Below are 16331 nucleotides of genomic sequence, written 5' to 3' on the forward strand. Positions count from 1 at the left end.
AATCCAAGACCTAACCTAGACAGGTCTGCAGTATTCCACAGATCTGTTGGTGATTAAACTGCCAGCCCAGCTCATTAATGGAAGCTGGAGGGGAAGACTTGTCACTGGGGTTTGCGATTCTTCCTAATCACCTCCAGCTAACTCTGCAAGCCAGCCTCTAATGATCAGGGTGGAGACACAGTAGGAAACTTACCACTGCTCTGCTGTCAGGCAGCAGGGTTTTATGTGGTTAAACTCCTGCGCAGCACCTGGTGAACCCTGGGCCTTGGCACAACCAACATTTTCCTATGATGAAGGGTCACAGACCTGAAACGTTAACTCTGCTTCTCTCTCCACGAATGCTGCCTGGCCTGCTGAGTGCTTCCAGCATTTTCTGTTGTTATTTCAACATTTTCCTAAACTGCCTGGATTTAGTTAAGTGGGGTGTGTCCCTATGAGCAGAGTGTGTGCACTCCATATTGCGCTGACAGAAACTCTGCCTGTGTGGATTTTTCAGGATCTTGAGTGAAGGCTGCTAAACACGGTGATCAGTGTATCAGTTGCCCAGCTGACAAAAAAAAATTCAATATTGTTGGGGTGCCCAAAAATGTAGGCCGGAATTTTCATTACCTGGGCGGGTCGGTTGTGGGCGGTCGGCATGAAGGCTCGGAATCCCGATCTTCTTTTCATCCCGCTCATCTAAGCGACTTTCCATTAATGGCACTTATTAAGGCAGGCCTGTACGTTATCCGGCCCTATTAAATGGTGCAGGTCTGATTACTCATTTCCGGCAGGGATATTTAAAGCAGCCTTGGCCACATTGCATTTGAAGGTTTATCTAGGAGTGTGCAGGCAGTACATATCACCATTTGGTTATTGCTCAGCCTTGCAGAGATGGCTTCACAAAGACAGAGGGCTGCACGCAGGTTTTCAGATTACTCCCAACATATTTTTGTGGAGGGAGTCAGAACAAGCAGGGAGGACCTCTTCCCCGCTGATAGGTGCAAGAGACCCCCTCAGGAGACTAAAAGAGCCTGGCTCCAAATTATAGAGGAGGTCAACAGCAGGGATGTGGTGAGGAGGATCTGGGTGCAATGCCGGAAGCACTTCAATGATCTCATGAGATCAGGAAAGATGAGTGCAAAGCCACACTCAACTTCATCCTGATGTGCCTGTCATCACATCCCCGTCACTCTGCCTTCCCAAGCCTGCTCCTGCACATCATTACTCACACCAACATACCTTGCACGTCCAGCCATCCCTCTCTCTCTATCTACATACTCACATCCCCATCTGACTAACGACCCCTCACACTCACCCTCATCCTAATGCAACCATACCAACTAACACCACTCAAGGAGGCCATTTGGCATTAGCACCCCACTCCATCATAGTCACCCTCTAAAGATGTAACCCACACATTCCTTACACTCATGCCATCAGTCTCACTCAAACTTCTCTTAATTCCCCCCTTGCAGGAAAAGAGAGCCCACAATAACAGCGAGAATGGAGGTGGCCCTCCATTCTTCGCCACTTTGACAGCAGCAGTGGAGGTCACCCTGGAGGTTTCAGAAGTTGCAGAGCAGCTGACGGTGCAAGACAGAGAGAGGGGACCTCTCAGCAAACTGGTGACAGAATTACATCTCCTACAGCCACATGGCATACAGTAGTCACTCATATGGTGACTGATGTCAGCAGCCAGTGAATATTCATCATGTGCATAATGGTATCGTTACCCATTCTTGATATAACATTTTTAAATCACCTCTTTACTCTCCCACATGTCCATCAAGGGCACCTCCCACTGTCCAGATGGAAGAGGACGATGACTCCTCAGAGGAGCCTCTGGCCTCTGAGGGTGCACCGTCACCAGAGCTAAGCACAGATACACACACCTTGGTGGGTCCTACGCGAGATAGAGTAGTGTTGTCTTCTGGTGACCATAAGCCACAAGTGAACAACAGCAGATGGTGGAGACAGGGACAGCAGTGGAGCCTCCTCGCCAGAGGGCGAAGGGCGCTCCTAGCTCTGCTCAGCTGCATGTAGACGCTCCGCCTCAGGGGCCATCGAGAAAGGGGGCAATCCTGGAGGTGCAGGAAGAAGTGCAGGAGGCTTTGACAGGTTTTGCGACCGTGATGTCTGTAAATGTGCAGAGAATGGAGGAGTCCATCTCCAACATGAGCACTACCATGTTGCAGGTGATGGCGATGGTAGGCTCTTCCATGAAAGGGATGGCCACCTGCATGGAGCAGCTTATGCGCCACTCACATGAGTACATGCTATCTATGGAGAGTAGATGGCAGAGTGTCATAGAGTCATAGAGTCATAGAGTTATGCAGCACAGAAAGAGGCCCTAAGGCCTATCGCGTCCACGCCGGCCATCAGGCCCTGTCTAATCTAATCCCATTTTCCAGCATTTGGTCCATAGCCTTGTATGCTATGGCATTTCAAGTGCTCATCCAAATGCTTCTTGAATGTTGTGAGGGTTCCTGCCCCTACCACCCTTTCAGGCAGTGAGTTCCAGATTCCATAGACCCTCTGGGTGAAAAAGTTCTTCCTCAAATCCCCTCTAAACCTCCTGCCCCTTACCTTGAATCTATGCCCCCTTGTTATTGACCCCTCTACTAAGGGAAAAAGTTCCTTTCTATCTACCCTATCTATGCCCCTCATAATTTTGTACACCTCAATCAGGTACCCCCTCAGCCTTCTCTGCTCCAAGGAAAACAACCCCAGCCTGTCCAATCTTTCTTCATAGCTGAAGCGCTCCAGCCCAGGTAACATCCTGGTGAATCTCCTCTGCACCCTCTCCAAAGCAATCACATCCTTCCTATAGTGTGGCGACCAGAACTGCACACAGTATTCCAGCTGTGGCCTAACCAGCATTTTGTACAGCTCCATCAAAACCTCCCTGCTCTTATATCCTATGCCTCGGCTAATGAAGGCAAGTATCCCATATGCCTTTTTAACCACCTTATCCACCTGTTCTGCTGCCTTCAGGGATCTATGTACATGCACACCAAGGTCCCTCTGATCCTTTGTCTTTCCTAGGGTCTTACCATTCATTGTGTATTCCCTTACCTTGTTAGTCCTTCCAAAATGCATCACCTCACACTTTTCAGGGTTAAATTCCATTTGCCACTGTTCTGCCCATCTGACCAACCCATCTATATCGTCCTGCAGACTGAGATTACCCTCCTCGCTATTTACCACCCCACCAATTTTCGTGTCATCTGCGAACTTACTGATCATACCTTTTACATTCACATCCAAATCATTAATGTAGACCACAAACAGCAAGGGACCCAGCACCGATCCCTGCGGTACCACACTGGACACAGGCTTCCAGTCACAAAATCAACCTTCGACCATCACCCTCTGCCTTCTGCCACTAAGCCAGTTTTGGATCCAATGTGCCAAGGCACCCTGGATCCCATGGGCTCTTACCTTCTTGACCAGTCTCCTATGTGGGACTTTATCGAAAGCCTTACTGAAATCCATGTATACCACATCCACTGCACTACCCTCATCCACACACCTAGTCACCCCCTCGAAAAATTCAATCAAATTAGTCAGACATGATCTTCCCTCGACAAAGCCATGCTGACTATCCCTGATTAATCCTTGCCTCTCCAAGTGGAGACTAATTCTGTCCCTCAGAATTTTTTCCAATAATTTCCCTACCACTGATGTTAGGCTCACTGGCCTGTAATTCCCTGGTTTATCCCTACTACCCTTCTTGAATAATGGTACTACGTTAGCTGTTCTCCAGTCCTCTGGCACATCCCCTGTGGCCAGAGAGGTTCTGAAAATTTGTGTCGGAGCCCCTGCAATCTCCTCCTTTGCCTCACACAGCAGCCTGGGATACATCTCTTCCGGGCCTGGGGATTTATCCACTTTTAAGCCTGCTAAAACTGCCAGTACCTCCTCCCTCTCGATGCTAATATGTTCAAGTATATCACAGTCCCCCTGCCCGATTTCTATGTCTACATCGTCCTTCTCCATAGTGAACACAGATGCAAAAAATTCATTTAAAACCCCACCAACATCTTCTGGCTCCACACACAGATTGCCAATTTGGTCCCTAATGGGCCCTACTCTTTCCCTAGTTATCCTCTTGCTCTTAATATACTATATAGGATTTTCCTTTATTTTGCGCGCCAGTGTTATTTCATGGCCCCTCCTCGCTCTCCTAATTTCTTTTTTAAGTATCCCCCAGCACTTTTTATACTCCTCTAGGGCTTCCTCTGTCTTTAGTCCTTTGTATCTGCCAAAAGCCCTCCTTTTTTTCCTAATCCATTCTCGTATATCCCTTGACATCCAAGGTTCCCTGGGCTTGTTGGTCCCACCCTTGACCTTTACGGGAACATGTTGCCATTGTACACTCTCAATTTCCTTTCTGAAAGACTCCCATTGCTCCGATGTGGATTTTCCTTCAAGTAGCTGATCCCAGTCCACTTTGACCAGATCCTGCCTTATCATATTAAAATCGACCTTCCCCCAATTTAGAACCTTTATTTCCGGTCCATCTCTGTCCTTTTCCATGACTACCTTAAATCTCACCGAATTATGGTCACTGTCACCAAAGTGCTCACCTACTAACACTTCTACCACTTGCCCAGCCACATTCCCTAGAATTAGGTCCAGTACCGCCCCCTCTCTTGTAGGACTTTCTACATGCTGGCTCAAAAAGCTCTCCTGGATGCACTTTAAGAACTCTGCACCCTCTAAGCCTTTCACACTCTGACTATCCCAGTTAATATTGGGGAAGTTGAAATCCCCCACTATTCTCACCCTATTATTTGCACAGTTCTCTGCGATTTGCCTACATATCTGTTCCTCTATCTCCCCCTGACTGTTTGGGGGCCTAGAGTACACTCCCAGCAAAGTGCTTGCCCCCTTTTTGTTTCTAAGTTTTACCCATATGGCCTCAATAGAGGAACCTGTTAATATATCATCCCTCCTTACAGCAGTAATTGACTCCTTAATTAATATTGCGACACCCCTCCTCTTTTACCTCCCCCCTCTGTCTCGCCTGAAGATTCTATACCCCGGAATATTGAGCTGCCAGTCTTGCCCCTCCCTCAACCATGTCTCCGTGATAGCAACAATATCATACTCCCATGTGTTCATCAACACCTTCAGTTCATCCACCTTATTCGCAAGACTCCTTGCATTAAAATAAATGCCATCCAGCCTTGCCCTACTCCCTTGTGCCATTACATATTTGCTCTGCCTTCCAAGCTGACTTGTTTTTTCCTCTATATTTGGCTGTACATCACCCTCTATTATAGCTCCACTCTGTATCCCATCCCCCTGCCAAATTAGTTTAAACGCCCCCCAGCAGTGCTTACAAACCTCCCCACAAGGATATTTGTCACGTTCTGGTTCAGGTGCAACCCGTCCAACTTGTACAAGTCCCACCTTCCCCAGAAGCAGACCCAGTGATCCAGGAAACTAAAGCCCTCCCTCCTGCACCAACTCTTTAGCCATGCATTCATCTGCTCTATCCTCCTATTCCTATACTCACTAGCACGTGGCACCGGGAGTAATCCAGAGATTACAACCTTTGAGGTCCTGCTCTTTAATCTGCTACCTAGCTCCCTAAATTCTTGCTGCAGGACCTCATCCCTCTTCCTACCCATGTCGTTGGTCCCAGTGTGAACCACGACTTCTGACTGTTCACCCTTCCCCTCCAGAATGCCCTGCAGCTGTTCAGTGACATCCTTGACCCTGGCACCAGGGAGGCAACAAACCATCCTGGAGTCACGTCTACGGCCACAGAAACGCCTATCTGTTCCCCTTACGATAGAATCCCCTACCACTATTGCTCTCCCACTCTTTTTCCTCCCTTCCTGAGCAGCAGAAGCACCTCTGGTGCCAGGACATTGGCTGCTGCTGCCTTCCCCGGTAAGTCATCCCCCTCAACAGTATCCAGTGTCATAGACCTCCTTTCTAGGAGTGATGTCAATGTAGACTTGGGTGCTCATCACCCTGCTGCTGTGCAGCAAGGTGCTCTCCAGCTCCTTGCTGGCAGGGAAGTGCAGTTGGCCCAAGAGAGGGATGATGGTGAGAGGGGAAATGGAAGTGGGGGCTCCTCTCAAAGCGCTCACACTTCTCTCCCATTGCCTCCCCCTCAGTCAGAGCCCCAGATGCTTCCTCGGATCGTGATGACCGAGTCTGCCCCTGCACAGTCGCAGGAGGAGCAGACTTTGGTGGCGCCATCACAGGCTCCAAAATCCAGAGAATGTCCACCAAAAGTGTCTACGCAGTCCCAGCAGGGAAGTGAGCAGGCTGCCTCTACCACTGCTGAAGTCACAGGGGGTGCAAGTGTAAATGAAAAATGACACAGAAGTAGATGCACAAGGGTAAGCACGTGGGTGTTTAAAGAAGTGTTGCTGTTAAGGTTCTGTTACTGTTACGTCACATATAAAACTATTTATTTTCACCATTTCACTATTTATGGTCATGGCCATTTTTGTCTGTTACTTTGGAAGTGGCTTAGTGAGTTGGAGTGAATGGTGAGACATAGCATTACCTCCAGCAATGGGGGTCAGTGTAGGGGTGCTTTATGGTGTTGTTGGGGTGGGGTGGGGCGGGGGGACTTGGCACAGCATGTGGCAGCCATATCCGTATAATGCAGGAAGTTAAGTAAATCTGGCCATGATGAGGCCATCCCTGGCCTCTCAGGCAGCAATATGCGCCGGTGCTGCTGGCATCTGGTGCTCAGGCTCTTCCTGCTCCTCCTCCTCATCTTCCAGCTGATGCTCTTCCTCCTCCTCCTCCTCCTTTGAAGAGGCTGTATGCTCTGCGCCTTGCTCCTCATGCAGCACTAATCCTCGTTGCTGCGCTATGTTGCACAACGCGCAGCAGATGACAACGATTCTGGATACCCTGGCTCGTGTGTACTAAAGATCCATATCTGTCAAGACATCTGAAGCGCATTTTCAGTATGCATATTGTTTGCTCTATGACACATCTGGTGGACAAGTGACTTTCATTATATCTCTCCTCGGCCTCAGCACTTGGCCTCCTCAAGGATGTCATGAGCCATGCCCTCGGTGGATAGCCCTTGTCTCCAAGCAGCCAGCTGGTAAGTGTGTTTGGAGGTGTGAAGAGCTGAGGGAGGGTGGACTGGTGCAGGACGAAAGAGTCATGAGAGCTGCCAGAGAATTTGGTGCACACATGCATAATCATCTTTTTATGGTTGTAGACGAACTGCACATTGAGGGAGTGGAAGCCCTTGCAGTTCACAAACACTCCTGGGTGATGATGAGGTGCCCTGATGGCCTCATGTGTGCAGTCGATAATGCCCTGCACCAGTGGGAAGCCAGCCAGAGCAACAAAGCCTAGTGCCCGCTCAGTAACATGGGCTTCGTCAGTAGCAAAGTTGATATAATTGGCTGACTTGTCAAACATGGCATCGGTGATCTGTGTGATGGATCTGTGGGTGGCTGACTGTGAGATCCCACAAATGTCTGCTGCAGATCCCTGGAAGGAGCCTGAGGTGAAGGGGTTGAGGGCGCTGGTGACCTTGACAGCCACTGGTAAGGCGTGTCCACCAGGTTCTCTGGGCTGCAGGTCTAGTTCCAGTAAGCTGCAAATGTCTGCGACAACCTGGCGCAATAGCCTAAGTCTCCTTTGGCACTGCTGCTCTGTGATGTTGAGGAAACTCATCCTCTGCCTGTATACCCTGTATTGGGGGTATCACCTCCGGCATGGTGTAGCCCTGCACCGATGCCCCCTGTCCTGTGGAGCATCAGGTCATTGAGGAGAAGGTTATTGCTGCTGTTTCTGCTGCTAGTGGGGTGCCTGCTGCTGCTAGTGTTGGGGCTCATCCTGATCCAATTCTGAGGAACAAGGTGAGATAGTATAAATGGCACCCATGCTGATGCAATAGATGACAGGTTAAGCATCAATCAGAAAAGCAATCTGTCAATGGTGTGATAGTAGCAATGAGGTGAGAGTGGCGTTTGAAGTTGCAGTAAAGACTTGCAAACTGTTGTCACCTAAACCTGTGCTCAAAATGCATTCAGCAAGAGCCTTTCCCTTAGGCAAGTAAGCAGGTGTCATGTGGCAGTATTTGTTGTGCTTTCCATGCTCTGCAGTAATGACCTCCAGCAATGGCCACTGAGCTTCCGCCTGAGCTTGACAGACGTGGTTCCTGAGCTGTGTGATTCCTGTGGTCATCCAGTGAATTTCAGAAGGTCTGGTTAAAAACACTGTTAAGGGTCTGACAACAAGGTATTAATGAGGTAAATTAGGTCGCCCACCTCTGTTGTTCGGGTCCGTGCCGCGCTGACAAACGCACCCGAGTTAAAGGCGTGAGGAGGCAGCATGACGCCGGGGTCCCGACGCGCTCCCATTTATTGCGAATTTTACTCCCGATCCTCCTCCAATCTCGCACGCACGGCAGCATGAAAATTCCGACCGTAATTTTTCTTTGTTAAAATACCTATGCCATGAGCAAAAATTTGAATAGAACAAGCAAACATACCTAAAAACTTGTAGAGTTGTATATAACAATTGGGAATATATGGCTTTTCACCAAGCACAGAAAAATATATCTATAACTGTTATTATTTTTCAATATAAGTGATTGGGGTAGATAATCAACTCATGGCCAGCCATTTTTCTGGTGTAAAATGTGTGTTAGACCTCTGAATTTTGCATTGTGATCTGCTGCACCCAAACTGTGCCAGAAGCGCGGCACGCTCCATAATAGTTAGGGTGACTTTCATTCATCCATGCGCCCGCTTGAAACAGGAGTTAGGCTCCTTAAATTTGCAAATTGGGATGCTACATCAGTCATACAATCCCAAATACAAAATTCAGGTACAACTGGGCGAAACTTGCTGCGCCTAAATGTACTAGATATTGAGCGGACTAACCAGTGATCCTTAAAGGTATCACTGGAAGCTGCTGAAAAAAAAACCAAGAAATTGTCACTTGTTATTTTTGTGGGTTCAGAGAAGCAAGTTTGGTCCTCCTGGGCGAACCAAAAAAATCTGCTGCCACTGTATTTGCATTTGACAGCAAGGTTAAAATGAACCATTCAACACCACTCAGGATCACCCTTCAAAACACAAAAGCGTACATCTTCTATGAATAGCTAAAAAGCGTACTTGTCTCTTTCTACAAATGTGCTTTCTAACCCACTGTCTGAATAAAAGCATGCTGAATTTTACAACGTTTAGTTACTTTTGAAAACTGATAATTTCAAAATGGAACAGCAAAACTTTCACAGGTAAAATCTCCAAACCAATATCAAAACTCACTGAATGTAGCAGATAAGATTCGGTGAAAGACTGTGTAAATGATTTGGTATTTAACATGCAAACTCTAAGTACATTTGCTTTAATCCACCAACTCATGTTCCTAATATGTAGAAATATTTTTGGGTTCCCTATTCATTGCAGTTTTTCAGTGTTTCTGTTTCTTTGAAGGTTCCAAATAATCAATGACTATTTTTACTCAACAATTTTCTCCAACTCCTCCAGGCATTGGTTAGTTGTTAAAGGCTTTGGGTGGCCTTTGATATCTCACGGAAGTAGCCATTATTCATGTATGAACCTTGATAGTTTGTGTTGCCAGACTATTACATCATGGAAGCCACCCCATTTGAGTCCAACCCTGTGCTCATCTGATATCCATACATAGGCATTTCAAGTAAGGGATGCTGGATGGTAACAGAATCGGGGAACCTGGAAGATTTTCACTCCCTAACCTAGGGCTGCTTAATCCACTAATCCAGCTGAGATCATATAACTTCACATAAAGCAGGGGTCAAACCTTAGGTCTTGTTAGAGTATGGCTCATGTTTACAATTTCACTATAAATATCATACACAGGAAATCTTTTAATTTACCATGAACTGTATTTGCATGGCTCATTGTAGTTGTAAATATTGAAACCACCTGAAGTATTTTTAAGGTGACAAACTTTTGGGTCAGAGAGATATTACTTTTAGTTCATTTTAAGAATATTAGAAAAGGCTGGCGATATTGAAATAAGGAATTCAACCCTACAGTTAGCAGTAAAGCCGCAATGTGAAAATATATGATGGCCCAGAAATTCGGGTCGGAGGCTTCCCACAGGTGCAAGCCTCCGACCTGCACTTACCTACCGCACCGGCTGTTGAGCTGTGGGCCCGCGTGCGATTCCAATCCTGGGCCTGCTCCAACTGCCAGCGCGCAGTGCTTGCGTATCCCAGGGGCGCAGTTAGTTCGATGCGTCCCCTGGGATCACGTGGGCCATGGCGAGCCAATGGCAGCAGGGAATGCTTCATTCATAAAATTGACAGGAAGAGCTGTCAAAACTATAAATACCATAAGCCCCAAAACATCACTAAAACTTCAAATAGATTTTTTAAAAATCACATTTTAAAAATAACTAAATTACATAAAATAACTATTTTAAACAATAATTTAAATTTTTGAAAAAAAAATTACATTTTCTAACGGGGCTAAAAATAAACTTACCTTTCTTTAAAGTTTTTAAAAATAATAAACCTGTGGGAAAAAAATGTTTTAATTTTAATTAATTCACCACTTACCTTGTCAAAAGCAGGCCTTGCGACTGCTTTTTACATGTGTAACTCCTGGAGACTTACCCTCCCGGGGAAACCTGGAAAAAAAATTAAGTTCCATGCGCACGCGCTGCCTCTCCGGCGCACGCGTTCGACCGCTGAACCCCTTCCTTTAAGGGAACAAAAGTTCCGGTTTCCCGCGCATGCGCAGTGCATGCTCAAAACCGGCACTTCTGTTGGGCCTACGGGTGAGTACCCCGTGTGTACTCACCCGTGGAGACCCGAATTTCTGGGCCATATTTTATTTCTGCCATATTTATAATGGCAAAGTAGCTGCATGCGAGATTATTGAAAGCTATTGTTTTAGAAGCTGTACTTGTTCTATGTTGATTTTCTGCTGATGGACTTTTCAAAATGATAGCCAGGAATCTCGAAAGAGAGCTGAAAAGCACCCCAAATAGAATTGTGGGAAATGTGAATGTGCTCTCTACACTTAAAATATACTTAAAACTGAGAAATGTGTGTTCAGCACTTAAGCTTTGTGTACCTTCTATTTACATTTGCCAGTAATGTTACATACATTCAGTAATGTACATCCATTTCCCTGTCATCTTACACTGCGGGCTGAATTTTGCTGGTGTTCAGAGTGCTGGTTTGGAGACGGGTTCACTGTCAAAATTGAAATGATTGACTGCGGGTTGGGAGCCCGCTGTGAACCCACACTAAGCGGCAATTGTAGTGTATGTACCTTTAAGAGGAACTATGTTTTTGAAGCCCCTGTATACTGTAGTACCAGTAGTGACCACTCGGGTATATAAGCCTGTGTAGTGTCTTGTGTAGTTAGTTCACCTCCAGACTTTGTTCAGTAAACACTTGTTAAATCAACTCCTGCATTCTGTGTCTCCATTAACACATGGATCTAACAGTGGCGACGAGTTAGAAATGAACTTACCTGCAATTCGGCAGCACCTCAAGGGGATCGATTCCTCAGACGAAGGTCTAAGCCAGAAGCAAGAAGAAAAAAAGAAAAAAAAACTGTGGTTTCACCAGCTAAACGGGCTGGTGACAGGTAGTGCACTGATCCTTCCTGGGCTGTGGTGGGCTAGAGCTCAATCGGATGGCTCTGCAACGGGGCCGGGCAGCGAGTCGGGAAGCAGAAGCAAAGAGAGAGAGAGGGTAGAGCACTCAGGGCGCGGCCGGTGCTGCAAAGCAGGTCGGCGTTCGGACCGAGCAGAGGGAGGTGAAAGTCCCAGAGGGTCCGCTCCACGACGGGAACGGATCTCCAAGTAACGGAGAAACTATTGAAGCGATATACTAAAAAAAAAATAGAAATACCGCGTTGGCAGCAGCGGCAGCGGCGGGAAAGCGCAGGAGGTGCCATCTTAACTCGGCGGGGAAGAAAGAAAAGCACGGGAGGCGCCATTTTGATCCATCGGGGAAGAAGGAAAAGCGCGGAAAGCGCCATTTTAGATTTCCAAGATGCCGAAGGCTGGCAATATTACTGCTTTCAATAGTGATATAGAAGATTGGACCACATGTGTGGAAAGAGTGGAGGTATATTGCAAGGCGAATGAAGTAGCGGATGATAAAAAGGCATCGGTACTTCTAAATCTGATGGGCGCAAGGACATACGGGCTGTTACGAAACTTGATCACTCCAGCCAAACCGATGGACAAGAATTTTAAGGAGATTGTTGATACCTTACAGGAGCACTTAAACCCAACACCGCTGCTGATAGCAGAATGATTCAAATTCTTCAGGAGGAATCAGCACAAGAATGAAAGTAACGCTGATTACCTCACCGAATTACGAAAGCTGTCAAAGCACTGCCAATTCGGGGCAGGACTGGCAGATTCTCTACGAGACAAATTCGTCTGCGGTCTCCTAAGCGAAGGAACACAGAAAAGACTACTTTCTGAGAAAGATTTGACACTGGACAAGGCTTTCAGTGTGGCTGTATCATACGAAGCAGCAGCAAGAGGAGCTGCAGCGATACAGCAAAAGCCACAGGACTTCGGCACCCATGAAATGACACGGGGTTTCGAGAGATGTTATCGCTGCGGCAGAGCCACCCATGACCAGAAGGACTGCTGGTTCAAGGACAAAGCATGCAGGCAATGCGGAAAGATGGGACACATTGCACGTGTATGCAGATCTGGAAAGAAATCCACTGACAGTAAAAAGGCCAATAAGGAAAAGTACAGAAAGGTACAAATGATGACGGAGAGTAGCTCCGAAGACCAGAAGAGCGATAGCGACACCGGAAACAAGAGACTAAGCTGTCTCAAATTACATAATGTAATTGCCAAAGAAGATTACCAGACCATTTGGGTTACCCTCACGATAGCGGGGTCCCCAGTCAAAATGGAGCTAGATACAGGATCAGCTCTGACCGTCATGAGTTGACGGGATTACGAGCGGCTATTTCCACATATACCTTTGAAAGACACATCCATTATCTTGAAGACATATACAGGGCAGAAAGTATACCCCAGAGGGAAAATAAGGGTGCCTGTTATATACAACGGCAAGGAAATACAGAAGTTGTATTTATATGTTCTGCAAGATGGTGGTCCACCGTTGTTGGGACGTGAATGGATCAGAAAGATACGTTTAGACTGGCACTCCATTCAGGCACTGACGGTGACCAGTAAGAAAAAAAACGATGATGATGTCATACCTGGATGATTAAAAGAAATCTTGGCTAACGCCAAAGAAGTGTTTCAACAGGAACTTGGAACCCTGAAAGGCGCCACCGCCTCAATAAAAGTGGAAGATGCGGCAATTCCCAAGTTTTTTAAGGCAAGGCCGGTGCCATACGCAATTCGTCCAGCCGTCGAGGCAGAGCTGGAGAATTTGGAAAAAGCAGGCGTGTTATCCAAGGTAGATTGGAGCGAGTGGGCAACACCCATCGTCCCGGTCATGAAGAAAACATTGAATAATGATAAATTTGAAGAACAGAGAAAAGTTCGCATCTGTGGGGACTTCAAGGTGACTGTAAACCCGGTTCTTCACATGGTACAGTATCCTCTTCCGAGGATAGAAGATATTTTCGCCTCACTATCCGGAGGGAAATGCTTCACCAAAATTGACTTAGCACAGGCATATCTACAGATGGAGGTTGAGGAGGCCTCTAAAAAGTGTCTCACGATAAACACACACAAAGGCCTGTACCAGTACAATCGACTGGTTTTCGGAGTGGCATCGGCTCCGGCTATCTGGCAAAGAGCTATGGGGCAAGTCCTGCAAGGGATTCCGGGGACTCAATGCTACCTAGACGACATCCTTGTAACAGGAGAAAACGACAACGAGCACCTTGCCAACTTGGAGCAGGTGCTCACGAGGCTGAGAGAACGGGGCCTACGAGCAAATCGCCCCAAGTGCGAATTTTTCCAGAAACAAATATCATATTGTGGCCATGTCATTAACGAAGAAGGGTTGCATAAGTCACCTGAAAAAATTGAAGCGGTCGTAAAGGCCCCAGCGCCTGAAAATGTCTCACAATTAAGTTCGTTCCTGGGATTAGTAAATTACTATCATAAATTTTTACCAAACTTGTCGACGGTTCTGCACCCTCTTAACGCACTGCTACAAACGGGAGTAGTTTGGAAATGGAGCGAAGACTGTAAACGTGCCTTCCATAAATGCAAAGGCTTGATCATGTCCAGGGAAGTGTTGGCTCATTACAACCCATCACTGCCAATCAGGCTGGCGTGCGATGCATCCCCTTACGGCGTGGGAGCGGTATTATCGCATAGATTCCCTGATGGCTCGGAGCGGCTGATAGCTTTTGCGTCACGCTCATTGAACTCAGCTGAGCGTAACTATGCCCAGATCGACAGGGAGGCAATCAGCCTGGTGTGGGCGGTGAAGAAATTCAACCATTACCTACACGGACAAAAATTTACCTTGTTGACTGACCATCAACCCCTCGTCTCCATATTCAACCCTAAAAAGGGCGTTCCCATTATGACAGCGCAAAGGCTACAGAGGTGGTCCCTTTTCCTAGGGGCACACCAATATGACATAGAATACAAAGGAACAAAACAGCATGGGAATGCTGACGGGTTATCGCACCTACCGTTGCCAACGGTGGAAGACGCGCCTACAGTGGACCCAGTGGAGATGTTCCACTCGACCACAGTGGAATGTCTACCGGTGACAAATTCTACCATTGAAAAGGAAACGCGAAATGACCCGACTCTCTCACGAGTCTACGATTTAACGGTGAAGGGATGGCCAGCACATGGCGAACCACTGTTGCCAGCATTCTCGCAAAGAAGAGAACAGCTGTCAGTGTGCCGAGGAACCTTGATGTGTGGATCCAGAGTGGTGGTTCCACCCAAACTCAAGGATAGAGTGCTAAAGGAGCTTCACGAGGGGCGTCTGGGTGGAGTGAAAATGAAGAACTTAGCCAGAGTGTTTGTACGGTGGCCAGGTATCGATGGAGACATCGAAGAAATGACCAAGAGCTGTCTAGGATGCCAGAAGGTCCAAAATGCCCCACCACAAGCCCCTCTACATCCATGGGAGTGGCCCTCATCTCCATGGCAAAGGGTACATATCGACTTTGCTGGTCCATTTATGGACTCAATGTTCTTAATCGCGGTGGATGCACACTCCAAGTGGCCGGAGGTAATAAAGATGTCCTCCACCACCACGGAAAAAACCATCACAGTATTAAGGACCATATTCGCCAGGAATGGGCTGCCTGAACAGATCTGTTCTGATAATGGACTGCAATTTGTATCTGAAGAATTCAGGAAGTTCTTAAAAAACAATGGGGTTAAGCACTACACGTCCGCCCCATACCATCCCGCCACCAATGGATTGGCTGAAAGGTTTGTCCAGACCTTCAAGAAGGCCATAAAGGCCATGGGTAATGAAGACATAAATCTACAACATAAGGTAGATAACTTCTTGTTTGCGTACAGGAATGCAACACATGTGGTTACAAACCAAACCCCCGCCATGATGTTTTTCAATAGAAGCCTAAGATGCCGGCTGGATTTGGTCAAGCCAAACGTCAGAAGGGACGTAGAGAACCGACAATTTCAAAGCATGAATGAAAGGCCAACTAGAACCTTCCAGATAGGTCAACCAGTTTTGGCCTGGGACTACCGTACCGAGAAATGGCAGCTTGGAACTATTTGCACACGACTAGGACCGCTGATGTATACCATGGACATTGGAGAAAGCATAATAAGGCGCCATGCTGACCAGATCATAGAGTCATCCAAAAAAGGACAACCTACACCACAACCCTATATGCCTAGTGATGAAGCAGAGATACCCATAGTATCTACCTCCGATCCGGTGATACTGGAACCAGATGAACCTGACACTGGCATTGAAGCCGAATCGACCTTGCCAAAAGAACCTACTACACCACCGAGGCATTATCCGGACAGAGTCAGGAAGCCTCCAGGGAGACTGAATTTGTAATTGATTAACTTCAGCAAATGTGTATATTATTGTTCTTGTAAAAATGTTATGTACTATTTATCTAAAAGGGGAGGAATTGTAGTGTATGTACCTTTAAGAGGAACTATGTTTTTGAAGCCCCTGTATACTGTAGTACCAGTAGTGATCACTCGGGTATATAAGCCTGTGTAGCGTCTTGTGTAGTTAGTTCACCTCCAGACTTTGTTCAGTAAACACTTGTTAAATCAACTCCTGCATTCCGTGTCTCCATTAACACACGGATCTAACAGCAGGGGAGGCATTTAAGATAGTTAACTGCTTGATAAGTGCTTGTTAACCACTATGTTGCCAGCCTTTTTCTATTTTACAACATTTTTAATGGGGTTCACGTCGTTTGGAGATC

Source organism: Somniosus microcephalus, chromosome 7, assembly GCF_052327205.1.
Source record: "Somniosus microcephalus isolate GS21.2 chromosome 7, FLI_Smic_1.0, whole genome shotgun sequence".
In the NCBI taxonomy this organism is placed as follows: domain Eukaryota; kingdom Metazoa; phylum Chordata; class Chondrichthyes; order Squaliformes; family Somniosidae; genus Somniosus; species Somniosus microcephalus.